Raw genomic sequence first — 19,685 nt, forward strand, 5'->3', positions numbered from 1 at the left:
GGGAGTTATTTTCTTTATATTGAGCCAAAATTTGCTTAATCCCTGGTGTTGGGGGGTGGGGGGAGGAACTTCTGCTCCAGTGGTAAAAAGAATGTACTTGGAGTCCAAAGATGTAAATTGGAATTCTAACTGCTACATATTAGTGGTATGACCTTGTCCTAGTCACTTTTCCTTAGCTATAAAACGAGGGGTCTGGATTAAGTAATCTCTTATATTTTTTTCAAGTTCTAAATTCTTGACCTTTCATCAATCTTCCATACATTTGAGAGAGAGCTAACAGGTACTTTAAATGTCATTTAGCTCAAGCCTCTAATTTTACAGATGAGGAAGTTGAGGCTCAGAGGGATCAGAGAACTTCCTAGGAAGATGGAGGCGAAAGTCACACAAATTGTAAATGGTAGAGTCAAGAGTTAATTCCCACTTCTCTGATTCAAGTGTGATGGTTCTTTATTACACTACACTCCTGTTTTTCCTCTTCCCATTCTCTATTCTCTATACCAAATACCCCCAGTATTTGTAATGTCCAGAAACAAATAAAGAACTTGAGATAATTTCTGACCAGGACAGAATACAACTGGGTGAGTAATTTGTCTGTTTGAGATACTAGAGGCAATGATTAGAAATTGCAAAAGTGGCAAATTCATGCTTGATGTAAAGAAAAGCTTTCTCACTATTCCTGATATTCCAAAGTGAAACTTGGAGTAAGTGCACCCCCCCACTGAAGGTCTTCAGTGAAAGGGCAGATGGCACCTTGTCCAGCACATTTTAGAGAGGGCCCTTATTCAAGTAAAGGTTAAGTCAAATGGCATCCTAGGTGGCATCCAACTCTGAGATTCTGATTTTCAGTGTCACGGCAATTCTTTCACTATAATTTAAAATAAAACTGAAGGAAGATAGCATTGGCTATTATGGTTGCCATGTTACCATTTAGAATCACATTGAGCTTGGGGAGGGGGAGATCCATTAAATCTCCAGGTTTTTGTGCATTAATTACTGCTTAGTCACACCTTTCCCTAGGCTGTATTGGTGGAATACAGTTCTCTTTCCACTTTTTTCCCATCCATGCACCCCATTCCTACCCCTACTCCCCACCCCCTTCTCAACCAGCCCCATGTCATTTTTCGTTTTTTTACCAGATAGTGAATTAGTGAAATTTTCCCATTGGTTTCCAGGAAAATACCTGTTTGCCATTTAAATTAGTCCCATCCTAATGTGATATGACCCAGACCTCTTGGGGTTAAGCTCTCCTTCCATCCCTCATAGGAACTTGCCACTATGTATTGCTGAGTCCTTCTATGATGCTCCCTCCTATCTTCCTTCAAAGCTTACCTAGCCCCACATCCCCTACTAGGAAGCTCTGTCCCTGGAAGTATAGAAATATAGGTATCACTAAGAGGATAGGAGAAAATCTTGGTGTGGGGGGAAGGCTGGGGCCTCCTGGTGCTGAAATCACATCTTATGGACCATTCTTCATTCTGTATAAAGCTGGTCCTGATCTTGTCTCATTCTTAGAGACTCTTGCAATCTTCTTGGGCTCTTAGGGCTAAGAATTCAAAGACTAAGACACTATCCACCATGAGCCTAAGGCCTGAGGCCCAGGTTGAGGAGTTAGTTACCTAGGCATTTTGCCATTTTCCTGCTAAGGAGACCCCTGTGATCATTCTGTTCCCAAATGGAATGAGAAAGGAGGCAGGGTGGTTAGGAGCTGTATTTGCTGTGACATATTAAATTATTAGACCAGAAAGGAGTATAGATATCTATAGGGGAGTTGAGCATGGAAGCTACTCCCTGGGAATGTCCACAGGAGGGAAAGAGGGCAGAGGGTGGCCCTCACCTTAGCTTTCACACTTGTTCTCCATGCTCTGTAATCTTCACAGGAGGAGGGAGCTCTGCTTACCTCTTCTATTGGGGAGGGGGGAAAGGGGAGAAGATAGCAAAGTGATTAAGATGGCCTGGCCTGATTGGTTAATAAATTAACGCATTTAATTCCTCTTAGTAATACTAGAATATCAAGAGGAAAAAATCTATTTTTCTAAGCAAAAAAAAATTAGACTTCTCAGGTAATTGCTAGAATTATTCATCATTCCTACCTTTTTTAGACAATATCATATTTAAAATCTCTTTTCCCCTTCTCTCCCCAACACTCTTCCCTCCCTCTTTCCTTCTGTCCTTCCCTTATTTTCCTTCATCCCTTCCCTCCTTTTTTCCTTCCCTTCTTCCTTCCTTCCTTTCCTCTCTTCATTTTCTCCCTCCCTCCCTCCTTCCTTCCTTCCTTTCTTCCTTCCAACTTCCTCTCCTTTTCTCTGTCTCTCCCTTTTCTGTGTTTCTCTTCTCTTGCTCTCATGTGTAGAAAGATCTTTTTTAGGTCAGATTTTGTTTTTTTGTTTTTTTTAAACAATATTCATGAGGGGGCAGCTGAGTAGCTCAGTGGATTGAGAGTCAGGCCTAGACATGGGAGGTCCTAGGTTCAAATCTGGCCTCAGATACTTCTTAGCTGTGTGACCCTGGGCAAGTCACTTCACCCCGATTGCCTAGCCCTTACCACTCTTCTGCCTTGGAACCAATACACAGTATTGATTCCAAGATGGAAAGTAAGGGTTTAAAAAAAAGAAAAAAAAAACAATATTCATGAGAAAGTATATTAAACATCAAGTACAACCCCTTCATTTTACAGATAAGAAACTGAGTCCCCCCATCTTAGAATCAAATGATAGAATAGATGTGAAAGTCCTTTGAACTTTAGCAAAAATGTATCAGCTCCCTAATGAGTACAGAACACATAGGCAATGGATGAATTTAAAAACCTTAATAATAATAAATTATGTTTCAATGACATCTCAAGGTTTATAAAGACATTTAGATAGGGTAGCTTTGAAGAGGTAGCTAGGTGGTTTGGTGGCTAGAGTCACCTAAAGTCATGAAGACCTGAGTTCAAATTAGGTTCAGATACTCAAGTCTTTTTTGTTTTTTAACCTATTTATCTGTTTCCTCAATTGCAAAACAGGGATAATAATAGCACCCACCTCCCCAGATTGCTGTGAGGATGAAATGTTTATAAAGTGCTTAACACAGTGACTAGCACAAAGAAATCACTATATAAATACTAGCTGTTGTGAGGATGAGGCTGATGACAATGATCCTTATGGCATCTTTGTGAGGTAAGCAGATAAGCAGAACAAAAGTTACGATCTCCCATTTTACAGATGAGGAAACCAAGTTCCATTAAGGCAAAGAGACTAAAGTCTCTTCACATGGCAGAAGTAGAATTCACACTTTGGTATTCTGACCCCCACCTCATGCTGGTCTGGGCCATGTCTCAAAAGACATTGTACCTCTCCTCATGAAATTCCTCCCCAGGAGGAAGGTATGACACATAAACATAGTCATAGGACAAAATGGAACATGCACAGGAGAGGCTCAAAGGGCTCTAAATGAGGTTAGAGAAAGAAAGCATCATTACCATTTGGAGGAATCAAGGAGTTCTTCTGGTATGATGTAGCTTTTCAGCTGGGCTTTAAAAGATAGGCCCTGGACAGGCCATGGTGACACCCCGTATCAGTTGTCTCTGTGTCACTAGGGACCTGAGTAGTTGGTTAGCAATGCATGCTGGTAATGAGCCTTCCTCTAAATGTTTCTGGTCTGCTACTTTCCCTGGAGGGTCATGTGAGCTGGAGTGGTATGTGGCCTGCTTTGCAAGTGATTAACATGGTGTAAGCAATCTGCATAGAGAGAAGAAAAAACCCTCCTTCGGTATTCCATTATTCTATTAGAGTTTCAGAGCTGGGATTAAGTGGACATGATTTCTTCCTATGGGCCATTAATTTTGTTTTATTGCTGGTCTGATGGTCATTACCCTTTTTTGCCAATGCATTCCCCCATTAGGTTTGTACAATTAACAAAATATGTGCTGTTAGGGCTTTGATAGGAACAGTGGGATGGAAATAAACCCGGGAAATGGCAGCCACACCGTGTTGGGGGGAGGGAAGCTGGACCAGGGGAGAGATGATGGGGGAGACCTCTTCAGCCCCCATCCCTTTTAGCCATTGTTATTCCCAGTAAAACTGCTGTAAACCCTTTCCCATTCTTGGGTTGAAAATGGAGAGAAGGAGTGGGGTGGGAGAGGCGAGGGCTGGCATTTTCCTGGCTCACACTCAGCCCCAGGCAAGGTGTCTCTGAGCTCTGTACCTTCCACCTGTAACCTTGAAGCAGAAGCAGGTGTCAGCTTCAGGTATGGTTGTTTGCGCAGAAGGAGCCTCTACTGGGGTCCTGGTTTCCTCCATCTCCACCCCCAAATGGGACAGTTCTCTATGGAGCCTAGAATAAGTCTAAGATAGGCTTTTAAATGTATCCCTCCTCTTGGGATTAGCGCCCCATCCTCAGTCCATACACAGCCTGTAGCCCCGTCCTTACTAGCCACAGCTAGAAATAGAGGTTCGCCTGGGGCAAGGAGGGCAGTGCTGTTCTTCTCTCTTGCCACCTTTGCAGCCTGGAGGTCTGGCACTTTTCCTCTGGGAGTATTTTTGAATGTCTATACTTGGCCCAATAGCTCATTTATAAAGAGCGGTACACTAGAGGGTAATAGTAGACAGAATGCTGTGTTTGGAGGCAGGTTGACCTAGGCTTGAATTCCTTTTTTGTCTACCTAATACCTATGTAAATCTGGGCAAGTCATTTAATTTCTATAGGCCTCAGTTTCCTCATCTGTAAAATGAAATTGGGCTTAATGACCTTGAAGTTCCCTTCAAGCTCCAAATCCATGCTTATAGCCTGTCTTGTAAACTCGTTTGACCTTTCTTATACATTTATTACATTCTGATTTATACTGTAGTTATTTGTGCGAGGGCAGACTATGTTGTATGTCTTGCACCCTGCATTGTGCTTTATACCTACTCAATGATCCATGATTTTTTCTGTGTAATAAGCTCTGTATGTGGAAATTCCCTCCACAGCTATAAAGTTTAGAGTACACTGCCTTAAGCACTTCGAAGTTAAGGTACTTGACCAGCTTTACCAAGCTTGTGAGTGGCAGAGGCTGAATTTGAACTCTGACCTTCCTGACTTTAAAAGGTAAACTATTTCAACTGTTCCAGGCAACTTCTCCTCTGTCATAGGCATTTAATAAATATTCGTTGAATAGAATTGATTTTCTTCATGGACTTGGAGATAATTATGTTCCTCTTCAACTTTCTCTGGGATAGATAATTCTATCTCTTTCTTACTTGCTTAATCAGTTCTTTATAAAAAATATTTTTTCATTTATGTCATTAAATATTTCCAAATTAAGTTAACATTTTTAATATTCATTTTTTTAATTCCAAGTTTCAAATGTCCTCCTTTCCAACCCTCAATCTTCCCTTGAGAAGGCAAGCTTATGATCTCAATTATACCTGCAAAGTCATATAAAACATATTTCCATATTAGCCATGTTGCAAACACACCCATACAGAGAAGAAAAATATAGTATAAAAAGTATGCTTTAGTTTGTGCTCAGAGTTCATCAGTTCTCTCTAGAGTTGGAAAGTATGTTTCATTATGCATCCTTTGGAATTATCTTGTTTCATAGTCTTGATCAGAATAGCTGAGTCACAGTTAATCATCGTACAAAATTATTGTTACTATGTACAATGTTCTTCTGGGTCTGCTCATTTCACTTTGTATCAGTTCATATAAGACTTACCAGATTTTTTCTGAAACACTCCTGTTTATCATTTCTTATAGCATGATAGTATTCTGTCACAATCATATGCTTCACTTGTTTAGCCATTTCCTAATTGCTGGGCAACCTCTTAATTTCCAGTTCTTTGCCTCCATAAAAATAACTGCTATAAATCTTTTTGTTCAAATAAGTCCTTTCCCCTTTGATCTCCTTGGGGTACAGACCTGGTAGTTGTATATTACTGGGTCAAAGGGCATGCACAATTTTATAGCCCTTTAGGTGTACTTAATCAGTTCTAATGTGATCATAATCATGGTAGGTCTTCTCTGGTTATCTTTAATTTAACTTGACCTCTGTTAAGACAAAAAAATTACTAAGCTGATGCTGAGGTAAGTTGGTCCCATCTGAGGTTCAATATAAGTGGAGCATTTCTTTGCTTTTCTTGTATATCATAATTCTGCTAACACATTTGTTATTGACTCAAGTCTATCCTCCACTCAGCTTTCAAATTGATCTTCCTAAAACTAGGATCTGACCTTGTCACAACTCTCCATCACCCAGTCCACTATTCAATAAATTCTTGATTCCCTCTCACTTCTAGGATCAAATACAAAATCCCGTTTGGCATTTAAAGCTCTTCCTAATCTGGCCTTTACCTAACTTTCCAGTCTTCTACTCTTTTCTCTGCCCCAACATACTATGAATTCCATTGACACTGGCTTCCTTATTATTCTTCAAACATAACACTGGATCTCCCTATTCCAGGCATTTTCACTTGCTGTCCTTTGTCTCCAGAACTCTTCTCTCCATCTCCTGATCTCCCTGGCTTCCTTCAAGTCCCACATAAAATCTCACCTGTCTTTCCTGATACTCCTTAATGCTAGTTTCTTTTCTCTGTTGATTTTTCTCGAATTGATCCTGTACTTATTGTATTTGTACATGGTGTTTTGTATGTCATCTTCCCCATTAAATGTTGAACTCCTTGAAGTCAGGAACTATTTTTTGCTGTTCTTTGCATCCTCAGCATTTAGCACAGTGACTGGCATGACTAACTGGGATCAGAAGTTCTGGGCTTAAACCCTTCACTAAAGTTTACTAACCATGTGACCTTGAATAGCATGCCATATCTTGGTTTCCTCGTCCTTACCATGAGGGGATTAAAATTAGATGATGCTCCTTCTAATTCAAAGTCTAAGAATTACATCAACACACATGAGAATTTCCATTGTTTAACTCATACTAAACCAAGCTTTGCCTTCCTTTCTGCTTGTCCACACCCTTTAAAGGCTGTCAAGAAGTACCAAGTCCCCCATGAAGCCTTATCTGACTCCTCTTGCCCATAGTGATCTCTTCCTCCCCTTAACCCAGAGTACTTATTGTTCATACCTTTCATCTGGCCTTTCTTATACATATGACCCAGAAGCACCTCTTGTATTCTTGCTAGACTTGTATTTTTAGTCACCTTTAATGTGTATCTATTCATGTCTCTTGTCACTCTTACTTAAACTTACTTGATGTCAAGGACCATGCATAATAATTCTTTGTATCCTTCATGGTGCTCAGTGCAGTGTTGTACACATAGTAGGTAGTCAGTAAATGACTAGAGAGTGCATAAAAGTCCCTGAATTAATGATTCATGTTAAAATCCTGGGCCACAGTGACTTTCAGTTCTCTCTTTCTGAGGTACATTTATTCTGCTACCAGTGAAATTACAGCTGTGTAGTTCATAGCTGATCTTATCTGTCCAATTTAGGACTTTCATCATGATCTCAAGACTTCATCTTTTTGGGGGTGGTTTGGGATCATTTGAAGCTCATCCTTGTCATTTTAATGCCAGCAATCTTATGATAATGATAATACTAATAAGGATAGCAGTTGTTTGGTGTCTTATGATTTAATAGAGCATTTTCTTGGACATTATTTCCATTCTCACAACAACATCGCAGAGTAAGTAGTGAAAATGTTTATTATTCCTATTTTATAGATGAAAACTGAGGCAAAAATCAAATATATGACTTGCCAAAGGCCATAGTATGTAGCGAGGCAGCTAAGTGGCATGGTGGAGAGAGTTTTGAGCCTGGAGTCAGTCTTTCTGGTTTCAAAACCAACCTCAGACACTAATTAATTATGTGACTCTGGACCAGTCACAACTCTTTTGGCCTCAGTTTCCTCATTTATAAAATCAACTGGTAATGGACAGGGCAACTCATTCCAGTATCTTTGTGCAGAAATTCCCAAATGGCGGCAGAAAGAGTCTGACACAACTGAAAAATGATTGGATGACAATAACCTAGCAAGTAGCAGAGTCAGGACTGAACCCAGGCCTTCTGAGTCTAAGTGCAGGGCTCTTCCCTCTCCACAGTCTTATGTAGCATTCTCTCTCTTGTATAACCCCTGTCATTGATAAAAAAGAGTGTGTAATTCCATCCTGGGACACTTCCAAATGGGATATCACTTGTGGCTGCATGATAGCTGGCTAGCTATTTGCTGCCTGCTTTCACTGCTGTGTCCCAAGGGTCTGACTACAACCTCAGAAGCAATCACCCTTTACCCCTATCTCCATATTCCTCCTTTTTACTATAAATTACTATAACTGCCACAGCCTTGCCAGTCAGTTTTGTAGAGTTTATAGGCAAGGGAGAAGTTGTAAAACAAACTATTTACAAGTTAAGCAATTACAATTACTATCTACAGGTATTGCACAGAACTTGGAATTTTCAAATGCTTCACATTGCACTCATTCTGAGTGCCTCTGGCCAATTCACTGAGTTCCAGAAGACCACTTATTCTAGTTTTTGGTGAAACAAAAATAATAGTAATTCATCGTTTTAAGGTTTACAACAGGCTCTTTTCAACCTTGTGAGGTACCTGGATGCAAATAAGTATTGTTAGTGTGCCCATTTGACAGATGAGGAGATGGAAGATTAGAGAGTTTAAATGATTTTCCAGGTTTATGCCGCTACTCAGAATTATAGTTAAAGATGAAGTTTGGACACAGATTTCTCATGACTAAGTCTAGTGGTTTTTGTTTTTTTTTTTTTCACTATTCTGCCTTAGCTTCCCGGTCTAAACTTAGCTAAATCCCTTAATTTTCTGAAAATGTTGTTCTCTTCCTAGTTGAAATCTTCATATGAGTTAAAATGATTTCAGTTCTCTTTTTTATTTCATTTCTCTTTACCCACAAGTTGGACAACTCTTGGAACTCAATGTTCTTTTGATGCAAATCCCCATCTATTCCCTCCTGAAGGAGTCAGAGTCAGCCTCGATTTCTGCAAAGAGCTAACTGCTCTGGTCTTAGTATGACCATAGAAGTTATAAACATGCCTCCATTTACCATGTAGTAGAGACTACATAGGTGGAATGTATGGGACTACATTTTGTGACTATTTGCTTCTCAGTGATGTTTCTCTATCTTGAATCTTCCTGTACTTTAGGTGTCACAGAATCATTTAGAGAGCTGGAAGGGACATTGTAGCCCAGTGTTCTGACTTTACAGATGGGGAAACTGAGACCCAGAAAGGTTAAGGATTAAGTGAGATCATTTTTATAAAAAGTACTTAGTGCCTGGCATAGTATATGTTCTATAAGTACCTATTTCTTTCCCTTCTTCCCTTTTCCTTACCCGTAAGTGACTTATCTTGGGTTATACCAGCAGTAAGTGTTAGAGCTGAAACACAAACCCAGATCTTCAAACTCTTAAATCCAGCCATCCTCATGGAAGATCCTGATGCCCTCCTTTTAGATAGTGTACTTGTCCAAATGTAACGAGAGAGCAGGATTCCTTATTTCCTCTGGTAGAGTAGAAGTAATCAGTGCTTATTTCTCAGCTCCACCATTTTCCCCTGGTTTAATGCCATATTATTGGGTTGTCCCAGAAACCTGTCTCTGGTTCTCTGGGCCTTTTCTGTGGGCAGAGGCATAGAATTTTCTTGGGGTTGTGAGGGTCATGCAGTGCAGAAGTGCCATCCTCAGCCAACACTGGTCACTGTGGCTGCCTGAGGTCCTACAATTAGCACCAGTGCTTACCCAGCTTAGAGTGAGACACTACAATAACACTTGGTGCTGGGTGGGAAAATAACTTGGAGCCAAGTGTCTGATGCCAGGTAATTATATCTTTATTAAATTACCCACTTATTGTGTAATTTAGAGCCCAGCAGTCATGGGCTGGAGTGCTGGATCCCCACCACAGTGCAGGACACTCAAAAGCTATCCTTTGGCAGTAGCCTTTCTCAGACAATGAGAGAGGAAACATGTATTGGGGTGGAGTGGGATGCTGTGAGGAGGAGAGCAAGGCTAGGAAATCTCAGGGAGCAAGAGGGAAAAAAGACACAGAGACCTGTGTTTAGAAAGGTCCATGTTCTGTCAGGTGTTTCCTCCCTGGATATTCTGTTTTATTCAAATTTTCCAGACAGTTTTTATTCTCTTTCTGGAGCTCTGCTTTGGTGAAGCCCTTAAGGGGAGTGTTCAGTTCCAGGTACCCTTTTGAGGTTCCAGAAATGGCAGCAGTGAGAGTGAGCAACTCTGTCTAAGGACATTTTTGCATCCTTTACTCAGAAAGTCCTGGTTTGAGATCTTATGGGGGATTAGGTAGGCAAAAGCTGTTCAGCTATAAAGAAGGACAGTGATGTAAAGACTTGGTTTCTGGCTCTGTCTTGAGCTGTTTTTCTAAGTGGTTTAGGTCCTTCCTTAGCATGGTAAATTTGCTTTGAGAAGGACTATTACTATTATAGTTTCTAGTCTGTCTCCCTCATTTTACTGGTAGTAAAACTGAGTCCCAGGTCAAACAGGGAGTTTATTAGGGTTAGAACCCCAGTCTTTTTTTTTTTAAAGAATCTATTTATTTGTTACATTAAAGTCCCCAGGTAACCCCACCCCAAGAAGACATCATTTGACTATCTAGCTATACCTATATATATATATAAACACATACTCCTTTATATACATACATATGTATATATGCATATATGTATGTATATATGTATAAAAGCATGTCATGCATGGTTCTATTTATGAGTTATTTCTCTCAATGTAGACATTCACAGTTATTCTTTGAACAGTATTTCTGTTGCTATATATATATAATGTTCTCTTGGTTCTTTGTTTTGCTTTTCATAATTTCATGTAGGTCTTTGCTTGTTTAAAAAATTAATCTTATAATTTCTTACTGCATAGTAGCATTCCATCACAATCATAAACTACGACTTATTTAGCCATTCTCCAATTAATGGGCATCCCTTCAATTTCCCAATATTTTGCCCATTCTTTTGACTGACCAGCATTCTCTCTTTTATATTCCTGGTTGTATCCTCAACAGTGCCACAGTTCCCTTAACCTTTGACAGTTTGCCTAGCTGTGCTGCCTGGTGCTTTGTTAGAACATCTATGCCTAGGAATCTTTTTCTTCCCTACTTTGCTGAATTACCATGCATCCTGTAAAGGCCAACTCAAATGCCACCTCCTCCAGGATGCTTTCCTTGATTCTCCCAGGTGGTAATGACCTTTTTCCTTGTCCAAAGTTATACTTTGCTTACACCTGACTTATATGAAAGCAAATAGAAGCAATGTAAGGTGGTGTCCAGCCTTCTGGATTGAGAGTCTTCTAACTGTGGGTTCAAATTTGAGGTCAGCCACTTACAAGTGACCTCAGGATTTTTGAGCTTTAGTTTCTAGATCTAAAAGATGTGGTTAGTAACATCTGAATTCCCCACCTCACAGGGTTGTTGTGAGAAAAGTTCTTTGCTATAAAGCACTATAAAAATGTGTTATTATTTTTGTCCTTATTATGTATTATTTTGAATTTGAATCTATTGGCATATGTTCTTTCAAACTATAAATTAAAGACAAGAAGGAAAGATCATCCCTTATCTCAACTTTCTATCTTCCCTAGCAACCAGCATTATGATTTCTATAGTTTAGGTTGTGAATGAATGATTATTGAATTGAATTGTTGCTTGAAATCTGCTTCTCCCCAGAAGCCATACTGGTCTAATCAGTAGAGGGTTTTTTTGGGGGGGGAGAGGAAGGGTTGGGACTAGTTGATGTTGATAAAGGCAGAATTATCTTTTCATTTTGCCTCTTCCTTGCTAAAAAACTTTCAAAACTTCCCGTTTCCAGGCCCACTGGCTCATTTCAGTGTCAATTCCTGCTATGACCCCAAATAAACTCCATTCTGGGCTCCTCACTGCTTCATGCCTTTGTGCCTTTGCACATGCTGGGCCCTCTGTTTGGAATGTCCTTTCTTTTCCTTTATCCTTCCAAAGCCTTTCCACCCTTCAAGGCCTGGTTCAAGTCTCACTGTCTTCATGAAGTCTGCTTTGACCATTTCTCTCCTGTTTTAGAATTCCTACAGTACTTGTAATCTGTACCAAAAAATTTAGTCCTTAATTATATATTGCCTTAGACCGTTTGTTGTACCTTCATATAGTCCCAACTATGCTGTAAGTACTTTGAAGAGAGGCCATTTTAGTCCTTTTATTGCAATGTTGAACACAAACTGTTTCAATAAATATTTGTTCTTTTTGTCTATTTGACTCTAGGAAATGATTATGCTATTAAATTGTCTGCCTTATGACCATTCAATAATATTTAATAGGGACAAGCTCTTTCCTTTCTAGGGTCTATAGAGAGAGGGATAATGAAATTTGCCCACAAAGGAAGAAACTGAGGCACAAAATAAGGGGCAAGAGTTAAAAAGGGTCTAATAGTAATCTTGATTCCCAATTCCTAACTATAATTATCAGTTCCTGTTCCATGTCTACTTCTCAATAAATAGGATATTTTTCTCCCCCGAGCACCAAGGGTGACCTAAGTCTATAACTCCCTTCCAGGCCACATCTACCCATTTGGGTCCATTCCCACTCTGACTCTTGCTCCTTGGCATGATAACACAGAGTCTATAAAGATATTCTCTTTTTTTGGCAGGTGATGTGTGTGGCTGGGTCCTGAGGCTTTCTATCTTCTATGTCGCTTGCCAGAAAAGAGGTCCTGAACTGTAAGTAACTTTGATTGGCATCTTCTACTCCGTCTCAATGAGGTTATAGGTTAAAGGTCAGCTAGGGAACCTGATCTTCTTGCATAAGCCCTGTATGGCAAAAAAGAAACATTCAACAGCGAGCTGGTCAGAATGTAAAAGACGGTGGAAATCTAATTAGATTATGTCTGAATGTGACAAAAGAGCCCTGTAATATGACATCCTATTTAATTAGGCTTTATTGATTGTGCATTAAGGTGGACTTCATGGGTTACCCATGTAATGAGTACAGGAGAGGCAAAGCAGCTGGAGTTGAAGGACCTGAGCTTAGGGCCAAGCTGCTCTGTGATCTGTGGGATGAGTCTGAATGGCACTGACTGTAGGCAATAGCAATGGGAGCCACAGATCTGGACTCTGAGGATGCTTTCTTTTCACCCCTTGTTTCTGATTGGGGGACACATCCCTAACTTTTGTGGACCTGCCCTTTGCTGCACCCCGCCTCCCACCCCAACCTGGAATGCCCTCCTTGTTTGATCCCAGCCTCCTGAAATCCTACCCGTTCTTCTGGCCTCAGCTCAAATGCCACCTCCTTCCTGAATTACCTGACTAGAAGTCATCTCTTCCTCTTTTGAACGCTGAATATTTATTATCTGGAACACTCGTGCACTCCTAGAGATCCTATAGATTGCTTTCGGTTTTAGTTATTTTTGTACCCATTTTCCTCTTTCCAAGTGTCTTATAAAGTTCTGGAGGGTGGGGTCCTGTGTCTTATTCATCTCTGTGCTCCCCACCCCCACCCCCGGGGTGCCTAGGACACAGCAAGTGCTCAATAAATGTTTGTTGAATGAATGGATGAATGGCCTCACTAGGCGCCTCCTCTGCCCACCTTCTGGGGGGACTGGTGGCGTCGCTGATGTGAGCTCCTTGGCTTTGATAGTACATTGGCTTCCAACCAGTCCGTGGAATTATAAATGATTAACCGTTATCAGCGCATATCTTCACCTCTGTGTAAAAATAGATTGACTGTAATGAGTATTTGAATAAATCATAAGAATGGCTGACCTGCTATCTCTCTAACATCCTGCAGATGACTGCTCAGTGAGCAAGCAGGGCGCCTGGCCTCCCCACCTAATGGCTTACCGTTTTCTGCATTTGCCATCTCTGATTGAAGGGTTTCCACTAGCCAGACACCTCCGCTGAAGCTCGGGTTAGGGGAGTGGCCAGAGCAGCGGACTGGGGGTGGGAGGAGAAAGGGGACCCTCCCCCCTCCGCTGTCCAGTTCCAGGAAAGCCTGCCCAGGAGACAGAGAATGGAAAGGGAGAGTGGGGGCGGAAAGAAAATGACCTTTGCGAGAATCGATGTCTCCTCTCACCGGAGGTTAGAGGGACCTCATAAGTCAAGTCAAGTATGAGAGGAACAAGCTGAGCGTGAACCTTAATGGGCATGCTTAAGAAGGAAGGAGAGTGCAGGGGGAGTGATAGAAGGCCTTCTCTGTCTGGGCTAGGATACCCGGGATCCGGCATCCCCATAGGTCCTCCCTCCCGGAAAGGTCTAGCCTTATGAGGACCGCCCCTGGAGGCAGATCCCAAAGGGGTCAGGCTGCCAGAGACCCTTTGTCTGTGCTTGGAAACGGCTTGGTTTGGTTTTCTGGAGACCTCTGTGTTCTCAATCAAGAAGGTTTAGGCTTTTCCCCCCTTAGGAAGTGTCTCGTCAAGATTTTCCTACAAGATCAGGAAGGCTGATTGGACCCAGGCAGAAAGGAAAGACCTGAGGCTTGCATTGACTCCCTTCAGCATCCTGGCTTGTTGGCATTGCCAACTGGCTTCCTGACTGGGGGAAGAGGAGGGCATAGAAGTACCAGAGAAAAGGAACTCAAGCTAGAAAAAGGACTGAATCTGAGCATCTGTTCCAGCCAGGGGTTGAATTTTTGAGGGAATCCATGAATTCAACAGTTTCATTCCATTCCATTCTTGCCAATTGCTTACTTATTATAAACTCAGCACTACGACAGGCACTGAGTACTGGTGGCATGTGGTTTTCTTTAGAAAGAATGAGACCTTTGGTCTTGTTCTTAGGATTCAGGGAAGCAAGCATTTGATTTCTGGATATCTTCCTTGGTTTAGAGTAGAGCATGGGTCTGAGATGAAGTGAAATTTGATTAGACAGTGGTATATGGATATAGATATATTGGTAAGTTGTAGAGTACATCTTGGAATATTTAAAGGGACAGAACCTAGGTTACTAAAGTGCCCTGAGGGGGCAGCTGGGTGGCTCAGTGGATTGAGAGCAAGGCCTAGAGATAGGAGGTCCTGGGTTCAAATTTGAACTGAGATACTTCCTAGGTGTGTGACCCTGGGCAAGTCACTCATTGCCTAGCCCTTACAACTCTTCTGCCTTAGAACCAATATACAGTATTGGTTCTAAGATGGAAGGTAAGGGTGATAGATAGATAGATAGATAGATAGATAGATAGATAGATAGATAGATAGATAGATAGATAGATAGATGGATAGATAAAGTGCCCTGAAACTCTTGGAAGAGTTTTCTATGCTAAAAGAGTCTGGTGATACAAGCCAGGGCCAAGAGGGTCCTAGTACCATAGTCTTGGTGTTGGAAGGGACCTTTGAGCATCTCTTAGACCAGCTTACCACCTAAAAAAGGCAGGATTCCTTATATGGCATCCCTAAAATGACATTTAACATTTTTTAAAAACTCTTAACCTTACATCTTAGAATCAACACTAAGTATTATTTCCAAGGCAGAAGAGTGTGTTGAAGACTAGGCAAAAGTGGCTTGCCCAGGATCACACAGCTAAGAAGTGTCTGAGACCAGTTTTGAACTCAGGACCTCCCATATCTTGGCTTGGTTCTCAATCTACTGAGCCACATACCTGCCCCTCTTGACATTTAGTATTGAAACTTTGCTCATGCAAGTTATCTTGATAGAATTGAGACTGAGCATCCTGGAGAATGAATATGTATGTCTGTGACCTATAGCTTGAAATTCCCAATTGGAAAGGCATCATAGATTTCTAGTATCTCATGATTTCCACAGGGACAAGTAGTGCCAAAACTATGTTTATTGTCCAGGAACAAAACCCATAATTCTTCAGTTCCATTATGAAATTCCACCCAAACTACCAATGATCCCTGTTGCAACCAGATTTTAGGCTTCAGCTAAGGAATGTGGATGAGGAAGTTAAATGCAGTATACTGGAGAATATGTAGAGTTTGTCTAGTCCCAGCTCTGAGATAACTTTGCTGCGATGTCCTTTGTTAGGTCTGCTGAAGAGAATGACTCTTATTCAGGAATGGGTTGGACTAGACATCTTCTGAGGTCCCTCCTATCTCTGAAACTTTGTTAGTCTGTGCAATCCTATGATTTTGAACAAGTCCCTTCCTTCTCTGGGCCTGAATATCCTCATCTGTAAAATGAGGGAGTTGGACTAACTGATCTCTAAAGTCTCTTCCAACACTGACATTCTGTGGTTCTAATGGCATAGAAAGATCATGGTGACTTATTTGCTGCATCTGGAGGGACAGGTCTATTTCCTGAGAGATGAACAACAGCTTTTCAAGAGCCTGTATGTAAATGTGGCATAATTTCTCTTTTGTTTCCTTTAAAATCAGGTCAGAAAGTGCTTAAGGGATTTAGGGGGAGCTGGTATAGGACTAGAAGGCAGGCAATAACACAGAGGCCATTTCTATGCCTGAGTCTGACCCTTTCCTACCACCAAATAAAGAAATAATACTGTTGGGAAAAAAAGATGTTCACTCAGTTATCCTTCACATAGGAAGACAAAATTCTGTATATCATATATAAAAATCCACTCATAAACTATTGATGTTTTAATAATCTATATTAGCATCTTGTCCTTTGACAAATTAATATTGAATAAGCAATTGAGTAGCAAAAGAGTAGACCACGTGCTAGGCTGTGGGAAAACTGGAATCTTGGGAAGTTTTCTGAAGCAATGCCCTTCTTTCAGGGGACCTTATAACTTCCCTATCTCCATATATATATATATATGTATATATATGCACATATATATGCACATATATATACATACACATATGTATGTATATTTTTTCTTTCAGATTTATAAAATGGCATATAATCATATAATATGCTTATAGGTATTATCATCTCATTCTGTCTTCATAATACTACCATTAAAGTAGGTTGGGCAAGCATTATCATCCTCATTTACAGATGAGGAAAACTAGACTGAGATGTGGGTAAATTACTTGCCCAAAGTTGTGTTAAGACTTGAACCCAGGGCTTCTGATTCCAAGTCCAGAGCACTTTCCATGAAATATAGAACCAGAATGATGTAGTGGGCTAGAAAGCAGACAGGGAATTTCTCTTTTCTTCTGGATTTCAAAGTCAGTGAGCAATCAGAGGCCTGTCCAAGCTGCAATGTAGCCATTAAGAAAAAAGGTTAGGGGTCAGATGGGTGGCTCAGTGGATTGAGAGTCAGGCCTAGAGATGGGAGGTCCTAGGTTAAAATCCGGCCTCAGATACTTCCCAGCTATGTGGTCCTGGGCAAGTCACTTGATCCCCATTGCCTAGCCCTTACCACTCTTCTGCCTTGGAGCCAATACACAGTATTGACTCTGACAGAAGGTAAGGGAGAAAGAAAGAAAGAAAGAAAGAAAGAAAGAAAGAAAGAAAGAAAGAAAGAAAGAAAGAAAGAAAGAAAGAAAGAAAGAAAGAAAGAAAGAAAGAAAGAAAGAAAGAAAGAAAGAAAGAAAGAAAGAAAGAAAGAAAGAAAGAAAGAAAGAAAGAAAGAAAGAAAGAAAGAAAGAAAGAAAGAAAGAAAGAAAGAAAGAAAGAAAGAAAGAAAGAAAGAAAGAAAGAAAGAAAGAAAGAAAGAAAGAAAGAAAAAGAGGGTTAGATCTAAGTTTTAATGAGCAACCTGTCCCTTGTTAACTGCAACCCATTATTCTTCCAAGGAGGAACCCTGGGAATGTTAGGAATATTTATTTGTTTATTTTTATAACCCTTAGCTTCTGACAGTGTATTTGTTCTAAGGCAGAAGAGTGGTAAGGACTAGGCAGTGAGAGTTAAATGACTTGCCCAGGGTCACAAAATTAAGGAACTGAAGCCAATTTTAAACCTAGGACCTCCCATCTCTAGACCTGGCTTTATCCACTGAGCCACCTAGTTCCCCCTCCTAGGAATATTTAAAGAAAGAGCCTGTGGGACAATTCATCTATCTGGACAATACCTTGGATCTCCCTCAAATAATAGCATTTTCCCATTGGTGCAGGTTCCTTTAAATTTTCCTCTTCAAATTAGCACTGTACAGATAATCAACCAGACAATGAGTTCAAAAGAATTTAGGGGGAAAATAAGGGGGGGGGGGGGGGGAAGAATTTAGGTAGCAGATCTAAAGGAAATTGAATAAGTTAAAAAGAGTGCTGAACTTGGAGTCAGAAGACCTGAGTTCAAATCTCTTACTTACAACATCATTTATATGACAAGTTGTAGATATTTCACATCTCTGGGCCTTTAGTGTTCTCATCTATAAAAAGGAGGGCATCTTTTCTGGCCCCAAATCTGTGATCCTACCTTTTCTCCCCGGCATCTACTAGATCCCTTTGTGGAGCGAGCTCTGAAATGTTTGTCATATGCCTTTAAATGGAAGGAGTAAAAGGAGTGGGTAAAGTAAGATTTGAATAGAACTATATAGCCTTCACTAGAATTTCCACGTTTAGTATTTTCCCCTCCCCCTAGCACCAGATGATTTCTTCTCACCCTTTTTTCTGTCTTCACATTCCCACCCCAACTTTCCTTCCTCCTTGTTCCCCCGTCTAGACTGAAAGGTCCTTGCCTATGTGGACTGGAATGACATAAGAGTCTTGGTTGGTCCATCTTAATTGGCATGATTTAATGGAGTCTATGGCGGATTCAGATTTATATGGTATTCTGAGCTGCAAATCTGCTTCCTAAATGCAGAATTTTTGTGGAGTGGTAAAAAATAATGGCTGTTCTGTGAATCCTGCCTCCAGAGCTAGGAGATTGCAATTTACATTATGCAAATAGACATTATGCAATCAAGGCACTTTAGCAGGAATCTGGCTGAGGAGAAGCTGCTGATGAGATAAGCCGAGGTCTGCAGCCCCCCAACTCAAGGGGTTCTGGGAGCTTGGAGGGATCATCTATTAAATGGGAGTGGGGGGAGGGGAAAGGAAAGGGGCTATTCAACTAGCCCAAGGAGACAAAATAGAGCCTGTCCAGAGATGAATGGATAGAGGGAACTGTGGCTGCCATTCTCTCAATTAATGGCTTTGTTTAATCATACCCCCTGTCCAGAGGAGTATTGTCTTACGGATAATTTCGTTTGCCTAACGAGATTTTGCTAATTAAATCTCCTTTTGGTTGGTGTGACTCTGCCTGCAGGAGAGAGGGCCTGTTTGTGGAGGCTTCTCTTTCCCCAGCTGCTTCCCTAAACCTTTCTGGGGAAGAGTGTGAAAGGGGACTGAGTGGGAGATGTGTCCTAACCCCAACTTGGCAGGGTCCAAGGGGTGCCAGAAGAGGGTTTTGGAGTTAGGGTTTGGAACACGTAAAGGTGTTCCTATCCCTTCAGTGGGGAAGAGTGAAAGGGCACCAGATCTGGCTTTGAAGCCTGGTTCACCTACTTCTTTGACCTTAGACAAGTCATATCCCTTCCGAGCCTCAGTTTTCCCATCTATAACAACGATGGGGCTTTGACCAAATGCCCTTTAGGGCCCCTTCTATTTCCAAATCTTATTACTTCCCATGTTCCTATTGCTTTTGACTTCATCCCTATAGCTCCTGCCAGACCTTTGGAAATATAGTGATGGGTATAGGGTTCTAAATTAAGCTTTACATGTTTTTCAAAACTCTGTGTACTTTCCGTGAGCTCTCGCCTTTTCCAGTGCTACTATGACATTAAGTCTGTAATGATCTTCAGCTACACTGTCCCCTTCAGCTAAGGATAAAGACAAGCCAGCCTCCTTGCCTCTGCTTCTAGTCAATCTGGTTCCCCTCACAGGTGGAGAGAAGAGTGCTTTTGCTTCAACCTCTGGATCTT

General features: G+C 41.0%; 1 protein-coding gene across 9 annotated transcripts in view; it reads left to right on the forward strand.

Annotated features, from left to right (window-relative positions):
• PKNOX2 (PBX/knotted 1 homeobox 2) overlaps positions 1-19,685 on the forward strand; it is a 429,286-nt gene that overhangs the window by 148,984 nt on the left and 260,617 nt on the right. For 8 of the 9 annotated variants that reach the window (XM_056794565.1, XM_056794564.1, XM_056794566.1 and 5 more), the window contains one exon: positions 12,577-12,646. The gene's annotated coding sequence lies outside the window, so the exon portion shown is untranslated. Of the gene's footprint in view, positions 1-4,947; positions 5,068-12,576; positions 12,647-19,685 lie in introns of those variants that run through there. The other variant, XM_007495069.3, reaches the window with a different exon arrangement.

The sequence above is a fragment of the Monodelphis domestica genome, chromosome 4 (genome assembly GCF_027887165.1).
Source record: "Monodelphis domestica isolate mMonDom1 chromosome 4, mMonDom1.pri, whole genome shotgun sequence".
Lineage (NCBI taxonomy): Eukaryota > Metazoa > Chordata > Mammalia > Didelphimorphia > Didelphidae > Monodelphis > Monodelphis domestica.